Raw genomic sequence first — 17,309 nt, forward strand, 5'->3', positions numbered from 1 at the left:
ATGTGTCACACCCATTGGCAGCAACCTTAGAATAGCTGCTGATGGGCACAATTGAGAAAGGAAGGGGGGGGGGGACATTTGAATCCAGCACATAGATGCAATTCAAATATGTAATTTGTACCTTCCTATTTTAAAATATAATGGATGAACTTCACCCTGTGAGAACAATCTTCATGATCAAGAGATCTCATATGCAAAATAAGTATGAGTTGGGATAGGGCTGGGGAGGGTGGCTGCTCGGCCCCTCCCCCGTCAAGTTAAGGAGATTCAACTGAGGAAGCACAAGGGAACTCTCGTCTGGGGACAACAACTGCAGGGAGACCACATCTTTTCAGATGAACATGGGAGGGCAGAAGGCTGCCTAATACTGAAGCACCATCAAATATCAAACCATATGCAACAACTAGTACAAGCATTCCTGGGGGAAGGTCTGCAGCAGACGGATTTGCATACGGTGATGTCATCCAAGCAGTGGGCCAAAGTTGGCTGGAACCCTCATTTGCATATGAAAAGAGAAAAGGGGCATGCAGGGCATGGCGGCCTTTTGCGGTGCTTGGATGACCCCTAGTTCGCATTAAACACCCCCACCCTCCTTTGGTGTTGGGCTCATGTTGGCTATGCCCCAGCCCCTGAAGCATTCAAGCTGATTTCTTGCAGCAGCTGGGCACTGTAACAGCTCCAGAGCTGCTCTGTAAGGCAACTAAAAGGGTGTGGGCCCTGCAGCACTACCTGTAGTTCGCATTGTGTGTTGGAAGGCACAAAGTAAGCAGACGGGAGAAGTCAGGATAGTGCGCAAGGGCATAGAAGGCAGTGGCTCCAGAAAAGAGAAGTGGAAACAGACAGCAAACTAGGCTGGAGAGAGACCTGAGACAAAGAGATCTGAATTATACGAGAGCCGACCAGGGGAAACACAAATTATGCAATCAAGTTTCCCACATTTGGGGAAATCGCAGGAGCAGCACACCCAGAGTGCAATGGGTGAGCCTAGCCCTGGGAGAAGCACCTTCATGATCATAGTATCTCACCTGGCAGGTAAGTAGGAGTTGGGCTAGAGCTGGGGAGGGTCACTACTCGGGCACCCCCCTGTCAAGTGAAGGAGATCCAACTGAGGCAGCACAAGGGAACTCTCGAAAGAAGAACAAGGCTAGAGGAATATATGAGACAAAGAAATCTGACTTTTACCAGAGCTGACCAGAGGAAAACACAAACACAGTCCCCCACTACCACAAAAAATGCAGGCGAGTTTCCCACATTTGGGGAAATCACAGGGGTCAGCATACCCAGAATGCAATGAATGAACCTCACCCTGGGTGAACAATCTTCATGACCATGGTGTCTCCTATGCAAAATAAGTATGATTTGGGATAGGGCTGGGAGGGCCGCTGCTCAGGCACATCTCTGTCAAGTAAAGGAGATTCAACTGAGGCAGCACAAGGGAACTCTCATCTGGGGACAACAACTGCAGGGAGAACACATATTTTCAGATGAACATGGGAGGGCAGAAGGCTGCCTAAAACTGAAGCACCCCCAAACAACAAACCAAATGCAACAACTAGTGCAAGCATTCCTGGGGGAAGGCCTGCCGCAGATGGATTTGCATATGGTGATGTCATCCAAGCAGTGGGTCAAAGTTGGCTTCAACCCTCATCTGCATATGAAAAGAGAAAAGGGGCGTGCAGGGCATGGCGGCCTTTTGCGGTGCTTGGATGACCCCTAGTTCGCATTAAACACCCCCACCCACCTTTGGTGTGGGGCTCATGTTGGCCATGCCCCATCCCCTGAAGCATTCAAGCTGATTTCTTGCAGCAGCTGGGCACTGTAACAGCTCCAGAGCTGCTCTGTAAGGCAAGTAAAAGATTGTGTGGGCCCTGCAGCACTACCTGTAGTTTGCATTGTGCATTGGAAGGCACAAAGTAAGCAGACGGGAGGAGAAGTCAGGATAGTGCACAAGGGTATAGAAGGGAGGGGCTCAAGATAAAAGAAGTGGAAACAGACAGCAAACTAGGCTGGAGAAAGACCTGAGACAAAGAGATCTGAATTATACGAGAGCCGACCAGAGGAAACACAAATTATGCAGTCAAGTGTCCCACATTTGGGGAAATCGTAGGAGCAGCACACCCAGAGTGCAATGGGTGAGCCTTGCCCTGGGAGAAGCAACTTCCTGATCATAGTATCTCACCTGGCAGGTAAGTAGGAGTTGGGCTAGAGCTGGGGAGGGTCGCTGCTCGGGCACCCCCCTGTCAAGTGAAGGAGATCCAACTGAGGCAGCACAAAGAAACTCTCGAAAGAAGAACAAGGCTAGAGGAAGATCTGAGACAAAGAAATCTGACTTTTACCAGAGCTGACCAGAGGAAAGCACAAACACAGTCCCCCACTACCACAAATAATGCAGTCGAGTTTCCCACATTTGGGGAAATCACAGGGGTCAGCATACCCAGAATGCAATGAATGAACCTCACCCTGGGAGAACAATCTTCATGACCATGGTAACTCCTATGCAAAATAAGTATGATTTGGGATAGGGCTGGGGAGGGCCGCTGCTCAGGCACATCTCTGTCAAGTAAAGGAGATTCAACTGAGGCAGCACAAGGGAACTCTCATCTGGGTACAACAACTGCAGGGAGAACACATATTTTCAGATGAACATGGGAGGGCAGAAGGCTGCCTAATACTGAAGCATCCCCAAACAACAAACCAAATGCAACAACTAGTAAAAGCATTCCAGGGTGAAGGTCTGCAGAAGACGGATTTGCATACGGTGATGTCATCCAAGCAGTGGGCCAAAGTTGGCTGGAACCCTCATCTGCATATAAAAAGAGAAAAGGGTTATGCAGGGCATGGCGGCCTTTTGCGGCACTTGGATGACCCCTAGTTTGCATTAAACACCTCCACCCTCCTTCGGTGTGGGGCTCATGTTGGCTATGCCCCAGCCCCTGAAGCATTCAAGCTGATTTCTTGCAGCAGCTGGGCACTGTAACAGCTCCAGAGCTGCTCTGTAAGGCAAGTAAAAGGGTGTGGGCCCTGCAGCACTACCTATAGTTCGCATTGTGCGTTGGAAGGCACAAAGTAAGCAGAAAGGAGGAGAAGTCAGGATAGTGCGCAAGGGCATAGAAGGGAGCGGCTCAAGAAAAGAGAAGTGGAAACAGACAGCAAACTAGGCTGGAGAGAGACCTGAGACAAAGAGATCTGAATTATACGAGAGCCGACCAGGGGAAACACAAATTATGCAGTCAAGTTTCCCACATTTGGGGAAATCGCAGGAGCAGCACACCCAGAGTGCAATGGGTGAGCCTTGCCCTGGGAGAAGCACCTTCATGATCATAGTATCTCACCTGGCAGGTAAGTAGGAGTTGGGCGAGAGCTGGGGAGGGTCGCTGCTCGGGTACTTCCCTGTAAAGTGAAGGAGATCCAACTGAGGCAGCACAAGGGAACTCTCGAAAGAAGAACAAGGCTAGAGGAAAATCTGAGACAAAGAAATCTGAGTTTTACCAGAGCTGACCAGAGGAAAGCACAAACACAGTCCCCCACTACCACAAATAATGCAGTTGAGTTTCCCACATTTGGGTAAATCACAGGGGTCAGCATACCCAAAATGCAATGAATGAACCTCACCCTGGGAGAACAATCTTCATGACCATGGTATCTCCTATGCAAAATAAGTATGATTTGGGATAGGGCTGGGGAGGGCCGCTGCTCATGCACATCTCTGTCAAGTAAAGGAGATTCAACTGAGGCAGCACAAGGGAACTCTCATCTGGGGACAACAACTGCAGGGAGAACACATTTTTTCAGATGAACATGGGAGGGCAGAAGGCTGCCTAATACTGAAGCACCCCCAAACAACAAACCAAATGCAACAACTAGTACAAGCATTCCTGGGGGAAGTTCTGCAGAAGACGGATTTGCATACGGTGATGTCATCCAAGCAGTGGGCCAAAGTTGGCTGGAACCCTCATCTGCATATGAAAAGAGAAAAGGGGTGTGCAGGGCATGGCGGCCTTTTGCGGCGCTTGGATGACCCTTAGTTCGCATTAAACACCCCCACCCTCCTTCGGTGTGGGGCTCATGTTGGCCATGCCCCATCCCCTGAAGCATTCAAGCTGATTTCTTGCAGCAGCTTGGCACTGTAACAGCTCCAGAGCTGCTCTGTAAGGCAAGTAAAAGGGTGTGGGCCCTGCAGCACTACCTGTAGTTTGCATTGTGCATTGGAAGGCACAAAGTAAGCAGACAGGAGGAGAAGTCAGGATAGTGCACAAGGGTATAAAAGCGAGTTTCCCACATTTGGGAAAATCACAGGGGTCAGCATACCCAGAATGCAATGAATGAACCTCACCCTGGGAGAACAATCTTCATGACCATGGTATCTCCTATGCAAAATAAGTATGATTTGGGATAGGGCTGGGGAGGGCCGCTGCTCAGGCACATCTCTGTCAAGTAAAGGAGATTCAACTGAGGCAGCACAAGGGAACTCTCATCTGGGGACAACAACTGCAGGGAGAACACATATTTTCAGATGAAAATCTTGGTCATGCTCTGGTTTCTCTTCAGAACGAACAAATCTTTCGCCTTTTACTAAAGATTTCTGTGGAGAGGAGCAAAACCGAGTTTTATCTCAATCTTTGCATGCCCCATATTATTGGGGTTTCTTTTATCAGTTTAAAGACAGAACGAGTGTGCTTTCTTGTTAGCTTTAATGTAAGCTCATTTGCATAGAAATGACAGTAAATGTTTGTTTCTTTTCAAACAGAACTTTCTTGACCATGCTACTTGCTTGAAAGATCTGGGAGCACATGGAATACAGTACAAACCATGCTTATAGCAAGGAGAAGCCAGGTGAGAAATCTGCTTTCTTTCAAGTTGGGCGCTCACTTTGATCTGAATGAGGACTGCTGGCACAGCATTTAGGCGACAGGTGGAATCTTGGTCATGCTCTGGTTTCTCTTCAGAACGAACAAATCTTTCGCCTTTTATTAAAGATTTCTGTGGAGAGGAGCAAAACTGAGTTTTATCTCAATTTTTGCATGCCCCATATTATTGGGGTTTCTTTTATCAGTTTAAAGACAGAACGAGTGTGCTTTCTTGTTAGCTTTAATGTAAGTTTATTTGCATAACAATGACTATAAATGTCTGTTTCTTTTCAAGCAGAACTTTCTTGACCATACTAATTGCTTGAAAGATCTGGGAGCACATGGAAAAGAGTACAAACCATGTTTATAGCAAGGGGAAGCCTGGTGAGAAATCTGCTTTCTTTCATTCAAATTGGGTGCTCACTTTGATCTGAATGAGAACTGCTGGCATGGCACTCAGGCGACAGGTGGAATCTTGGTCATGCTCTGGTTTCTCTTCAGAACTAACAAATATTTCGCCTTTTATTAAAGATTTCCGTGGAGAGGAGCAAAACTGAGTTTTATCTCAATTTTTGCATGCCCCATATTATTGGGGTTTCTTTTATCAGTTTAAAGACAGAACGAGTGTGCTTTCTTGTTAGCTTTAATGTAAGTTTATTTGCATAACAATGACAGTAAATGTTTGTTTCTTTTCAAACAGAACTTTCTTGACCATGCTACTTGCTTGAAAGATCTGGGAGCACATGGAAAACAGTACAAACCATGCAGTATCACAAGAGCCTTTATTTGATCTTTCATGAAGATAGAGCAGAATTGAGGACACGTCAACAATTTCTGCCGAAGGTGGTTCATCTTTCCACATGGTGCCTTTGGCCACTGACACCTTCGTTGAGTCAAAGTCTCTGGCTGTGGTCAGAACTTTGAAAATTTATGTCACCAGAACGGTTCAGATTAGGAAAACAGAGGCTCTGTTTGTCCTGTATGCTCCCATCAGGATTGGGTGTCCTGCTTCCATGTAGACCATTATGCGCTGGATCTGTGGTAAGATTCAGCATGCTCGTTCCACGGCAGGATTGCCGTTACTGAAGTAGGTGAAGACCCATTCTACTAGAAAGGTGGGTTCATCCTTGGCAGCTGGTCGGGGAGTCTCGGCATTGCAACTTTGCCGAGCAGCTATTTAGTAAACACTTTTGCTAAGTTTTACAAGTTTGATACCTTGGCTGATGATAACCTTAAGTTGGGTCATTCGGTGCTGCAGAGTCGTACGCACTCTCCCACCCGTTCAAGAGCTTTGGTATAACCCCATGGTTCTTAATGTGACCCCAGCATCCTCTAGGTCGTATGAGAAAATAGGATTTTAATACCTACCGGTAAATCCTTTTCTCTTAGTCTGTAGAGGATGCTGGGCACCCGTCCCAGTCCATACTGTGTCTGCAGTTATTACTTGTGGTTATACACATGTTGTGTTATGGTTCTGGTCAGCTTTTTGCTGCAATTGTTCATGCCGTTGGCTTGTGTTCTGTTGAATGCCACTTTCTGCGGCATGCTTAAGGTGTGAGCTGGTAAGATGCTCACCTTAGTTTAACAATAAATCCTTTCCTCGAAATGTCCGTCTCCCTGGGCACAGTTCCTATAACTGGAGTCTGGAGGAGGGGCATAGAGGGAGGAGCCAGTTCACACCCTTTGAAAGTCTTAAAGTGCCCATGTCTCTTGCGGATCCCGTCTATACCCCATGGTTCTTAATGTGACCCCAGCATCCTCTACGGACTAAGAGAAAAGAATGCCCTTGCGCACTATCCTGACTTCTCCTCCCGTCTGCTTACTTTGTGCCTTCCAACGCACAATGCGAACTACAGGTGGTGCTGCAGGGCCCACACCCTTTTACTTGCCTTACAGAACAGCTCTGGAGCTGTTACAGTGCCCAGCTGCTGCAAGAAATCAGCTTGAATGCTTCAGGGGATGGGGCATGGCCAACATGAGCCCCACACCAAAGGAGGGTGGGGGTGTTTAATGTGAACTAGGGGTCATCCAAGCACTGCAAAAGGCCGCCATGCCCTGCATGCCCTTTTTCTCTTTTCATATGCAGATGAGGGTTCCAGTCAACTTTGGCCCACTGCTTGGATAACATCACCGTATGCAAATCCGTCTGCTGCAGACCTTCCCCCAGGAATGCTTGTACTAGTTGTTGCATATGGTGCTTCAGTATTAGGCAGCCTTCCGCCCTCCCATGTTCATCTGAAAAGATGTGGTCTCCCTGCAGTTGTTGTCCCCAGACGAGAGTTCCCTTGTGCTTCCTCAGTTGAATCTCCTTAACTTGACGGGGGAGGGGCTGCCCGAGCAGCCACCCTCCCCAGCCCTATCCCAACTCATCCTTATTTTGCATATGAGATCTCTTGATCATGAAGATTGTTCTCACAGGGTGAGGTTCATCCATTATATTTTAAAATAGGAAGGTACAAATTACATATTTGAATTGCATCTATGTGCTGGATTCAAATGTCCCCCCCCCCCTTCCTTTCTCAATTGTGCCCGTCAGCAGCTATTCTAAGGTTGCTGCCAATGGGTGTGACATATTAATTTCTTCTGTGGGGTACACTGGACTCCACAAGGATTCACATTGGGGTGTAGAGTAGGATCTTGATCTGAGGCACCAACCGGCTCAAAGCTTTTGACTGTTCCCAAGAAGCTCAGTGCATTCTCCTCTATAACCCCGCTTCCATGAACAGGGAGCTCAGTTTGTAGTTGGTGCCTTCAGTAGCAGGCCGCTTAACAGGGGCCTGCCTCAGGCAGCCTATTCTTAGCTATTAATTTTGACAAGAAAAGAAGAACTTGTTTTATGAGAATCTACAAGGGCTGCAGCAGGCTAGGTCTAATAGACATCTTTACTGCAGCTTCATCACTCCCAGCGGCGCTGTATACTCCCGTGCCCTGGTTGCTGGGTCACTGCAGCGGAGGCTCCGGTTTCATCCTAAGGTCAGTCACACACACACCACCCTTCCGGATCACGAGGCCGCTGATGAAGGGGAGCGAGGCCGTAGGGGGTGGGCCGTGTGCGCACTGCGGTGGATACTGATTACTGGGCAGCCGCTCCACTAGCCACCAGGTACAGTTAAGGAGCACAGGTCTGGGGGTTTTTCTCCTATATTAACCCAATTTTGTACTGCCCGCAGCGCATTGTGATAGGTAATAGGGCCTGATTCAGGTTGGATTGCAATCACAATAAGCGATCCAACTGCAAAAATTGCTAAGAGCATACGCATGTGCCTGCATTTTCTGCGGCACCCCGCAGAGAATGTGATCGCCTCTGCCTGTCAATCGGGGCGGGGAAGGGGGGGAGAGGTGGGTCAGCAACACTCCATTTCCAAGTCAGAGATGGAGCGGTGCGGGGGCAAGGCTTCAAAATGGGGTCTGCAACAGAGGAGACACAGGAGGCATGGTCACAGCGGCTGTATGACATCACATTCAGCCGCTGTGATCACAAAAATGGTGGCGGCTTCCTGCGCGCACATACAGTCTGCCCCAGCAGGAGCCTACACCATTTTTTATGATCACGCTGAACTGCAGTGCGACTGCAATTACAGCATGGTCAAGAAGGGAGGCGTCATGCTGGGTGGCCATGCCCTGTCACTGTGCAGGAGCCAGCACCGCTCACACACTAGTCCCCGGGTGCAGCCCCCAACCCCCGGGACACCCGGAGCAACAAAATGTAGATTCAGGCCACCAGGCCACGCCCCTACCTATGAAACCATGCCTCCTTTTTACCATTGCGCTGCTTATCTGCGCGCACTGCATTACAATCTCCCTCGCCACCTCTCTGGGTGTCACCAGTGATAGTGACACCTCTGCCATGCTTGTAGCAGCTGGTCCTAAGATCTACGCCTCAAACCCTGAGTGTTTGCCCTTGTGACTTGTTGATCATCATAGCGAAGCAGATGCTTACAGAAAACTGCAGGGGCTTAGATTGAAAATAAAAAAATTGATGGGTATAAGGTAGAGAGGAGCAGGTTCGGTTCTCCGAGAACCGAATTCCCCACAAACTCCACGTGGTTTACACTGGTCCAAGGCAGGCTCGGTTGTTCCCGCCTGACTCGGAAAACCTGAACAAGGGAAAATGTCATCATCCCGCTGTCGGATTCTCGCGAGATTCGGATTCCATATAAAGAGCTGCGCGTTGCTGCCATTTTTACTCGTGCATTGAAGAGAGAGCGGAGAGGACGTGGCTATGTTCTCTCAGTGGAAATCTCAATATCAGTGCTCAGTATCAGTGGTTACTTATTGCTGCTCAGTAATACTAGTAGTGTGTCTCTCCTGCTCAGTGTCAGTTCTCAGTAGTATCCTCATCAGTGCTCAGTATCACTGCTCATTGTCTTGTGCTGCATTGTGGTGCTCAGCATACTACAGTACATTACTAATAGTCCAGTGCTGCATCTTGCTGCTCAGTGTCAGTTCTAGTATCCTCATCAGTGCTCACTATCACTGCTCATTGCATTGTGGTGTTCTGTATACTACAATAACATAGTAATATAGTAACATAGTTTTTGAGGTTGAATAGAGGCAAATTGCCCATCGTGTTCAACCTGTTTTAAGTTGTGATGATTCTACATACTTGCTGAATAATGTTTTATGACTAGTTAGCTACTATAACTCATGTTACCCCCGGATTAACCATGTTGATATTTTAAGTATTATAACCTTGGATAACTTTTTCATTCAGAAATGTATCCATTCCTTTTTTAAATCCAATTACAGAGTCCGCCATTACCACCTTCCCTGGCAGGGAATTCCACATCCTGATTGCCCTAACAGTGAAGAATCCTTTCCTCCATTGCGTTCTGAACTTTCCTCCAGTCGCAGCGAGTGACCACGTGTTCTTTTAATAAATAATTCCTCTGATAACTCTTTGTTATGTATCTTTACATATTTGAAGATATTAATAATATCTCCTCTTAGGCACCTCTTTTCTAGTGTATAAATATTCAGCCTAGTAAGTCTTTCCTTATAGTCAAGTACTTTTAGGCCTTTAATCAATTTAGTCTTCAGGATCTCTTACACTTCCATGAGCAGCAGAGTAGTGCAATGGAAGCATGCTGGGCCCATACCCCAGAGGTCGATTGATCGAAACTATCCTCTGCTATGTGCATTTTTTTTTTTATAATTAAAGTAATCAAAAACTGGGATTGATATTTTGGCTCTTTTATTTTTACTTAAAGTACAATAACTTTTATCATTTTAATTTGTTTTAATAGTATATTGACAGCATTGTTTTCTTTAAAAAATCCACTTAATTTTCTTTACCCTATTACTGAAATGGTAATTGACAAAAACAAACTACATTGTCACCAGAAGAGCAATGCAAAATGTACAAGTGATATATGAAAATCATCTTCCATCTTGAATTTCAATGATGCATTGGGACAACAATTTGTGAGAAACATCTTCACCCATAAAGAAAGATTTTCTTAATTCCTTACCTGTGTGCTGATTAGATATCACCTTGTTTTCACATTAAACAGACTTCCCCATGAGGAAGCAGCAATGATGCAGTGACGTTTCCTGGTGTCAACCTGTATTATTTCAGTAGACATTGAAATGAGGATGCATCTTTGATGCCTTTCCAATGAAGCAAGTTTAATTCAGTAATAGGTGAAAAACCATTCCTACAAAGGTGTTAATCAGAGACTTGGCTTTGTGGACACTTTTCAGAGAGCAAATTTGTTAGCATAAACATAAAATCAGAAAATGAAGAGCTGTTTAATCACTCAATTGTACTTTTCTGCCAGCATAATTTTTTTTCTCTGCAACCCACTGCTAAATTGTGCTTCCTAGCTGTTTTTTTATAAAATCACTTAATCAAATCTAACTCTGATTACATCAGAGAAGGCCAGGTACCCTACACCATAAGGGGGGTTTTTGAAATTTTGACTTGTCTACTTAAAGATCACCAAAATCTGATTACAAGGTCAATTACATCCCTGGGTGGGATTGAACCACCAACCTTTTGGTTAATAGCCAAACATGCTAACCGATTGCGCCACAGAGACACCTTGCAAAAGTCAATACTGACAAAGGCTAATAAGCATTCATCTAGAACGTTTCCTAGAAAAACTTTAAAAAGTCAATAATCTGGAGAATTTTTGTAAGAAACACATTGGTACTTTCCCATGATGAGTGAGTGCTTCAGGATTTCTTGCACTTACATGGGCTATTAACCAAAAGGTTGGTGGTTCAATCCCACCCAGGGATGTAATTGACCTTGTCAACAGATTTTGGTGATCTTTAAGAAGACAAGTCAAAATTTCATACCCCCTCTTATGGTGTAGGGTACCTGGCCTTCTCTGACGTAATCAGAGTTAGATTTAATTAAGTGATTTTATAAAAAACAGCTAGGAAGCACAATTTAGCAGTGGGTTGCAGAGAAAAAAATAACATTTTAAACCTACCGGTAATTTTTTTTTCTCGTAGTCCGTAGAGGATGATGGGGACTCCGTAAGGACCATGGGGGATAGACGGGCTCCGCAGCAGACATGGGCACTTTAAGAAAGACTTTTGATCTGGGTGTGCACTGGCTCCTCCCTCTATGCCCCTCCTCCATACCTCAGTTAGAGAAACTGTGCCCAGAGGAGACGGACAGTACGAGGAAAGGATTTTTGTTAATCCAAGGTCAAGATTCATACCAGCCACACCAATCACACCGTATAACTTGTGATATACTACCCAGTTAACAGTATGAAAACAACATAGCATCAGTCCAAGACCGATGAAAACTAACATATAACCCTTATGTAAGCAATAACTATATACAAGTCTTGCAGAAGTAGACCGCACTTGGGACGGGCACCCAGCATCCTCTACGGACTACGAGAAAAAGATTTACCGGTAGGTTTAAAATCTTATTTTCTCTTACGTCCTAGAGGATGCTGGGGACTCCGTAAGGACCATGGGGATTATACCAAAGCTCCCAAACGGGCAGGAGAGTGCGGATGACTCTGCAGCACTGATTGAGCAAACAGGAGGTCCTCCTCAGCCAGGGTATCAAACTTATAGAACTTTGCAAAGGTGTTTGAACCAACTTTGACCCACTGCATGGATGACATCACCATATGCAAATCCATCTGCGGCAGGCCTTCCCCCAGGAATGCTTGAACTAGTTGTTGCATTTGGTTTGTTGTTTGGGGGTGCTTCAGTATTAGGCAGCCTTCTGCCCTCCCATGTTCATCTGAAAATATGTGTTCTCCCTGCAGTTGTTGTCCCCAGATGAGAGTTCCCTTGTGCTGCCTCAGTTGAATCTCCTTTACTTGACAGAGATGTGCCTGAGCAGCGGCCCTCCCCAGCCCTATCCCAAATCATACTTATTTTGCATAGGAGATACCATGGTCATGAAGATTGTTCTCCCAGGGTTAGGTTCATTCATTGCATTCTGGGTATGCTGACCCCTGTGATTTCCCCAAATGTGGGAAACTCAACTGCATTATTTGTGGTAGTGGGGGACTGTGTTTGTGCTTTCCTCTGGTCAGCTCTGGTAAAAGTCAGATTTCTTTGTCTCAGATCTTCCTCTAGCCTTGTTCTTCTTTCGAGAGTTCCCTTGTGCTGCCTCAGTTGGATCTCCTTCACTTGACAGGGGGGTGCCCGAGCAGCGACCCTCCCCAGCTCTAGCCCAACTCCTACTTACCTGCCAGGTGAGATACTATGATCATGAAGATGCTTCTCCCAGGGCAAGGCTCACCCATTGCACTCTGGGTGTGCTGCCCCTGCGATTTCCCCAAATGTGGGAAACTTGACTGCATAATTTGTGTTTCCCCTGGTCGGCTCTCATATAATTCAGATCTCTTTGTCTCAGGTCTCTCTCCAGCCTAGTTTGCTGTCTGTTTCCACTTCTTTTTTCTTGAGCCCCTCCCTTCTATACCCTTGTGCACTATCCTGACTTCTCCCGTCTCCTTACTTTGTGCCTTCCAACGCACAATGCAAACTACAGGTAGTGCTGCAGGGCCCACACCCTTTTACTTGCTTTACAGAGCAGCTCTGGAGCTGTTACAGTGCCCAGCTGCTGCAAGAAATCAGCTTGAATGCTTCAGGGGCTGGGGCATAGCCAACATGAGCCCCACACCGAAGGAGGGTGGAGGTGTTTAATGCGAACTAGGGGTCATCCAAGCGCCGCAAAAGGCCGCCATGCCCTGCACACCCCTTTATTCTTTTCATATGCAGACGAGGGTTGAAGCCAACTTTGACCCACTGCTTGGATGACATCACCATATTCAAATCCATCTGCTGCAGGCCTTCCCCCAGGAATGCTTGCACTAGTTGTTGCATTTGGTTTGTTATTTGGGGGTGCTTCAGTATTAGGCAGCCTTCTGCCCTCCCATGTTCATCTGAAAATATGTGTTCTCCCTGCAGTTGTTGTCCCCAGATGAGAGTTCCCTTGTGCTGCCTCAGTTGAATCTCCTTTACTTGACAGAGATGTGCCTGAGCAGCGGCCCTCCCCAGCCCTATCCCAAATCATACTTATTTTGCATAGGAGATACCATGGTCATGAAGATTGTTCTCCCAGGGTTAGGTTCATTCATTGCATTCTGGGTATGCTGACCCCTGTGATTTCCCCAAATGTGGGAAACTCAACTGCATTATTTGTGGTAGTGGGGGACTGTGTTTGTGCTTTCCTCTGGTCAGCTCTGGTAAAAGTCAGATTTCTTTGTCTCAGATCTTCCTCTAGCCTTGTTCTTCTTTCGAGAGTTCCCTTGTGCTGCCTCAGTTGGATCTCCTTCACTTGACAGGGGGGTGCCCGAGCAGCGACCCTCCCCAGCTCTAGCCCAACTCCTACTTACCTGCCAGGTGAGATACTATGATCATGAAGATGCTTCTCCCAGGGCAAGGCTCACCCATTGCACTCTGGGTGTGCTGCCCCTGCGATTTCCCCAAATGTGGGAAACTTGACTGCATAATTTGTGTTTCCCCTGGTCGGCTCTCATATAATTCAGATCTCTTTGTCTCAGGTCTCTCTCCAGCCTAGTTTGCTGTCTGTTTCCACTTCTTTTTTCTTGAGCCCCTCCCTTCTATACCCTTGTGCACTATCCTGACTTCTCCCGTCTGCTTACTTTGTGCCTTCCAACGCACAATGCAAACTACAGGTAGTGCTGCAGGGCCCACACCCTTTTACTTGCTTTACAGAGCAGCTCTGGAGCTGTTACAGTGCCCAGCTGCTGCAAGAAATCAGCTTAAATGCTTCAGGGGCTGGGGCATAGCCAACATGAGCCCCACACCGAAGGAGGGTAGAGGTGTTTAATGCGAACTAGGGGTCATCCAAGCGCCGCAAAAGGGCGCCATGCCCTGCACACCCCTTTTTTCTTTTCATATGCAGACGAGGGTTGAAGCCAACTTTGACCCACTGCTTGGATGACATCACCATATGCAAATCCATCTGCTGCAGGCCTTCCCCCAGGAATGCTTGCACTAGTAGTTGCATTTGGTTTGTTGTTTGGGGGTGCTTCAGTTTTAGGCAGCCTTCTGCCCTCCCATGTTCATCTGAAAATATGTGTTCTCCCTGCAGTTGTTGTCCCCAGATGAGAGTTCCCTTGTGCTGCCTCAGTTGAATCTCCTTTACTTGACAGAGATGTGCCTGAGCAGCGGCCCTCCCCAGCCCTATCCCAAATCATACTTATTTTGCATAGGATATACCATGGTCATGAAGATTGTTCTCCCAGGGTTAGGTTCATTCATTGCATTCTGGGTATGCTGACCCCTGTGATTTCCCCAAATGTGGGAAACTCAACTGCATTATTTGTGGTAGTGGGGGACTGTGTTTGTGCTTTCCTCTGGTCAGCTCTGGTAAAAGTCAGATTTCTTTGTCTCAGATCTTCCTCTAGCCTTGTTCTTCTTTCGAGAGTTCCCTTGTGCTGCCTCAGTTGGATCTCCTTCACTTGACAGGGGGGTGCCCGAGCAGCGACCCTCCCCAGCTCTAGCCCAACTCCTACTTACCTGCCAGGTGAGATACTATGATCATGAAGATGCTTCTCCCAGGGCAAGGCTCACCCATTGCACTCTGGGTGTGCTGCCCCTGCGATTTCCCCAAATGTGGGAAATTTGACTGCATAATTTGTGTTTCCCCTGGTCGGCTCTCATATAATTCAGATCTCTTTGTCTCAGGTCTCTCTCCAGCCTAGTTTGCTGTCTGTTTCCACTTCTTTTTTCTTGAGCCCCTCCCTTCTATACCCTAGTGCACTATCCTGACTTCTCCCGTCTGCTTACTTTGTGCCTTCCAACGCACAATGCAAACTACAGGTAGTGCTGCAGGGCCCACACCCTTTTACTTGCTTTACAGAGCAGCTCTGGAGCTGTTACAGTGCCCAGCTGCTGCAAGAAATCAGCTTGAATGCTTCAGGGGCTGGGGCATAGCCAACATGAGCCCCACACCGAAGGAGGGTGGAGGTGTTTAATGCGAACTAGGGGTCATCCAAGCGCTGCAAAAGGCCGCCATGCCCTGCACACCCCTTTATTCTTTTCATATGCAGACGAGGGTTGAAGCCAACTTTGACCCACTGCTTGGATGACATCACCATATTCAAATCCATCTGCTGCAGGCCTTCCCCCAGGAATGCTTGCACTAGTTGTTGCATTTGGTTTGTTGTTTGGGGGTGCTTCAGTATTAGGCAGCCTTCTGCCCTCCCATGTTCATCTGAAAATATGTGTTCTCCCTGCAGTTGTTGTCCCCAGATGAGAGTTCCCTTGTGCTGCCTCAGTTGAATCTCCTTTACTTGACAGAGATGTGCCTGAGCAGCGGCCCTCCCCAGCCCTATCCCAAATCATACTTATTTTGCATAGGAGATACCATGGTCATGAAGATTGTTCTCCCAGGGTGAGGTTCATTCATTGCATTCTGGGTATGCTGACCCCTGTGATTTCCCCAAATGTGGGAAACTCGACTGCATTATTTGTGGTAGTGGGGGACTGTGTTTGTGCTTTCCTCTGGTCAGCTCTGGTAAAAGTCAGATTTCTTTGTCTCAGATCTTCCTCTAGCCTTGTTCTTCTTTCGAGAGTTCCCTTGTGCTGCCTCAGTTGGATCTCCTTCACTTGACAGGGGGTGCCCAAGCAGCAATCCTCCACAGCTCTAGCCCAACTCCTACTTACCTGCCAGGTGAGATACTATGATCTTCACTGTTAGGGCAATCAGGATGTGGAATTCCCTGCCAGGGAAGGTGGTAATGGTGGACTCTGTAATTGGATTTAAAAAAGGAATGGATACATTTCTGAATGAAAAAGCTATCCAAGGTTATAATACTTAAAATATCAACATGGTTAATCCAGGGGGAACATGAGTTGTAGTAGTTAACTAGTCATAAAACATTGTGAAGGCAGGGGAGAAGAACAAGCGCCATATGGTGTAGTATTTTGAATAAATTGGAGTGATAGATAGGTATATACGAAGTAAGTACCGGATAGATTCTTGAGATTAGGCCTGTCTGTCTCACTAAATTCTTTGTGGCTGTTCCCCACCTAGGAGACAAAAGATCATCGCCATATGGTGTAGTAACCTCAGATATATCTTGGGGTACCCTCCCCTCTATTTCATGCGTACCAAAAGGAAAATTCAATATAGCATATAGGATATATTTATATCCAGGTAGATCAAGTCGGTCCAATATGATGTAATGGCTGAATCAGTCGACTGTTGCTGCCTTATATAGTATTATCAATAAAAAATTTTAATCCACAAAATAATAATACAAATTCAGATAAAAAATAAATAAAACAAATCAGAAAATCTTAGCTGATTGGTGTAGGCAGTAGTTAGGTCAGTCTCAACGCGTTTCGCCTCCAGGGCTTCCTCAGGAGAATACATCATATCAAAAGATACACATATTTATAGTGCTTTCAGTTTCATTTTGGCCAGCACTTCCGGTTCGCGTCATTTCCGGAACCGGAAGTGCTCGGTCCGACTTACATACTAAATGCATATGTGGCTTGATATTTAACATTAGATTGCATTGGTGGTGCAGTGTTAATATAAATTTTAGATCAGTCTGTATAAGTAGCGCAAGACGGACATAGAGTCCGTTTGCTCCGTGAAACCGGAAGTGACGCGGCTCGTCCCGGCCACTGCCGCGTCACTTCCGGTTTAGGTTAGAACCGGAAGTGCTGGCCAAAACGAAACTGAAAGCACTATAAATATGTGTATCTTTTGATATGATGTATTCTCCTGAGGAAGCCCTGGAGGCGAAACGCGTTGAGACTGACCTAACTACTGCCTACACCAATCAGCTAAGATTTTCTGATTTGTTTTATTTATTTTTTATCTGAATTTGTATTATTATTTTGTGGATTAAAATTTTTTATTGATAATACTATATAAGGCAGCAACAGTCGACTGATTCAGCCATTACATCATATTGGACCGACTTGATCTACCTGGATATAAATATATCCTATATGCTATATTGAATTTTCCTTTTGGTACGCATGAAATAGAGGGGA

The 17,309-nt window shown here is 46.4% G+C and overlaps 13 non-coding genes and 4 pseudogenes across 13 annotated transcripts; 10 read left to right on the top strand and 7 right to left on the bottom strand.

Moving 5' to 3' along the window:
* Nucleotides 1-877: 877 nt before the first annotated feature.
* On the bottom strand, nucleotides 878-1,040 carry LOC135021538 (U1 spliceosomal RNA). Its single transcript, XR_010218771.1, has one exon. It is a non-coding gene; the product is annotated as a U1 spliceosomal RNA (small nuclear RNA).
* A 152-nt stretch (nucleotides 1,041-1,192) lies between these two features.
* Nucleotides 1,193-1,356, bottom strand: LOC135021445 (U1 spliceosomal RNA). Its single transcript, XR_010218696.1, has one exon. It is a non-coding gene; the product is annotated as a U1 spliceosomal RNA (small nuclear RNA).
* A 675-nt stretch (nucleotides 1,357-2,031) lies between these two features.
* LOC135021540 (U1 spliceosomal RNA) lies at nucleotides 2,032-2,194 on the bottom strand. Its single transcript, XR_010218773.1, has one exon. It is a non-coding gene; the product is annotated as a U1 spliceosomal RNA (small nuclear RNA).
* A 152-nt stretch (nucleotides 2,195-2,346) lies between these two features.
* Nucleotides 2,347-2,510, bottom strand: LOC135021662 (U1 spliceosomal RNA). Its single transcript, XR_010218884.1, has one exon. It is a non-coding gene; the product is annotated as a U1 spliceosomal RNA (small nuclear RNA).
* Nucleotides 2,511-3,184: 674 nt separating this feature from the next.
* On the bottom strand, nucleotides 3,185-3,347 carry LOC135021487 (U1 spliceosomal RNA). Its single transcript, XR_010218736.1, has one exon. It is a non-coding gene; the product is annotated as a U1 spliceosomal RNA (small nuclear RNA).
* Nucleotides 3,348-3,499: 152 nt separating this feature from the next.
* On the bottom strand, nucleotides 3,500-3,663 carry LOC135021401 (U1 spliceosomal RNA). Its single transcript, XR_010218653.1, has one exon. It is a non-coding gene; the product is annotated as a U1 spliceosomal RNA (small nuclear RNA).
* A 593-nt stretch (nucleotides 3,664-4,256) lies between these two features.
* Nucleotides 4,257-4,384, bottom strand: LOC135021586 (U1 spliceosomal RNA; annotated as a pseudogene).
* A 144-nt stretch (nucleotides 4,385-4,528) lies between these two features.
* LOC135021626 (U5 spliceosomal RNA) lies at nucleotides 4,529-4,644 on the top strand. The gene has a single exon (XR_010218849.1). It is a non-coding gene; the product is annotated as a U5 spliceosomal RNA (small nuclear RNA).
* A 282-nt stretch (nucleotides 4,645-4,926) lies between these two features.
* LOC135021632 (U5 spliceosomal RNA) lies at nucleotides 4,927-5,042 on the top strand. Its single transcript, XR_010218855.1, has one exon. It is a non-coding gene; the product is annotated as a U5 spliceosomal RNA (small nuclear RNA).
* Nucleotides 5,043-5,328: 286 nt separating this feature from the next.
* LOC135021639 (U5 spliceosomal RNA) lies at nucleotides 5,329-5,444 on the top strand. The gene has a single exon (XR_010218862.1). It is a non-coding gene; the product is annotated as a U5 spliceosomal RNA (small nuclear RNA).
* A 6,748-nt stretch (nucleotides 5,445-12,192) lies between these two features.
* LOC135021569 (U1 spliceosomal RNA) lies at nucleotides 12,193-12,356 on the top strand. The gene has a single exon (XR_010218800.1). It is a non-coding gene; the product is annotated as a U1 spliceosomal RNA (small nuclear RNA).
* A 152-nt stretch (nucleotides 12,357-12,508) lies between these two features.
* LOC135021501 (U1 spliceosomal RNA) lies at nucleotides 12,509-12,650 on the top strand (annotated as a pseudogene).
* Nucleotides 12,651-13,342: 692 nt separating this feature from the next.
* LOC135021580 (U1 spliceosomal RNA) lies at nucleotides 13,343-13,506 on the top strand. Its single transcript, XR_010218809.1, has one exon. It is a non-coding gene; the product is annotated as a U1 spliceosomal RNA (small nuclear RNA).
* A 152-nt stretch (nucleotides 13,507-13,658) lies between these two features.
* Nucleotides 13,659-13,800, top strand: LOC135021502 (U1 spliceosomal RNA; annotated as a pseudogene).
* A 692-nt stretch (nucleotides 13,801-14,492) lies between these two features.
* On the top strand, nucleotides 14,493-14,656 carry LOC135021400 (U1 spliceosomal RNA). The gene has a single exon (XR_010218652.1). It is a non-coding gene; the product is annotated as a U1 spliceosomal RNA (small nuclear RNA).
* A 152-nt stretch (nucleotides 14,657-14,808) lies between these two features.
* Nucleotides 14,809-14,950, top strand: LOC135021515 (U1 spliceosomal RNA; annotated as a pseudogene).
* Nucleotides 14,951-15,642: 692 nt separating this feature from the next.
* Nucleotides 15,643-15,806, top strand: LOC135021457 (U1 spliceosomal RNA). The gene has a single exon (XR_010218708.1). It is a non-coding gene; the product is annotated as a U1 spliceosomal RNA (small nuclear RNA).
* Nucleotides 15,807-17,309: the final 1,503 nt, after the last annotated feature.

This window comes from Pseudophryne corroboree, unplaced genomic scaffold (genome assembly GCF_028390025.1).
Source record: "Pseudophryne corroboree isolate aPseCor3 unplaced genomic scaffold, aPseCor3.hap2 scaffold_370, whole genome shotgun sequence".
NCBI classification, from domain to species: domain Eukaryota; kingdom Metazoa; phylum Chordata; class Amphibia; order Anura; family Myobatrachidae; genus Pseudophryne; species Pseudophryne corroboree.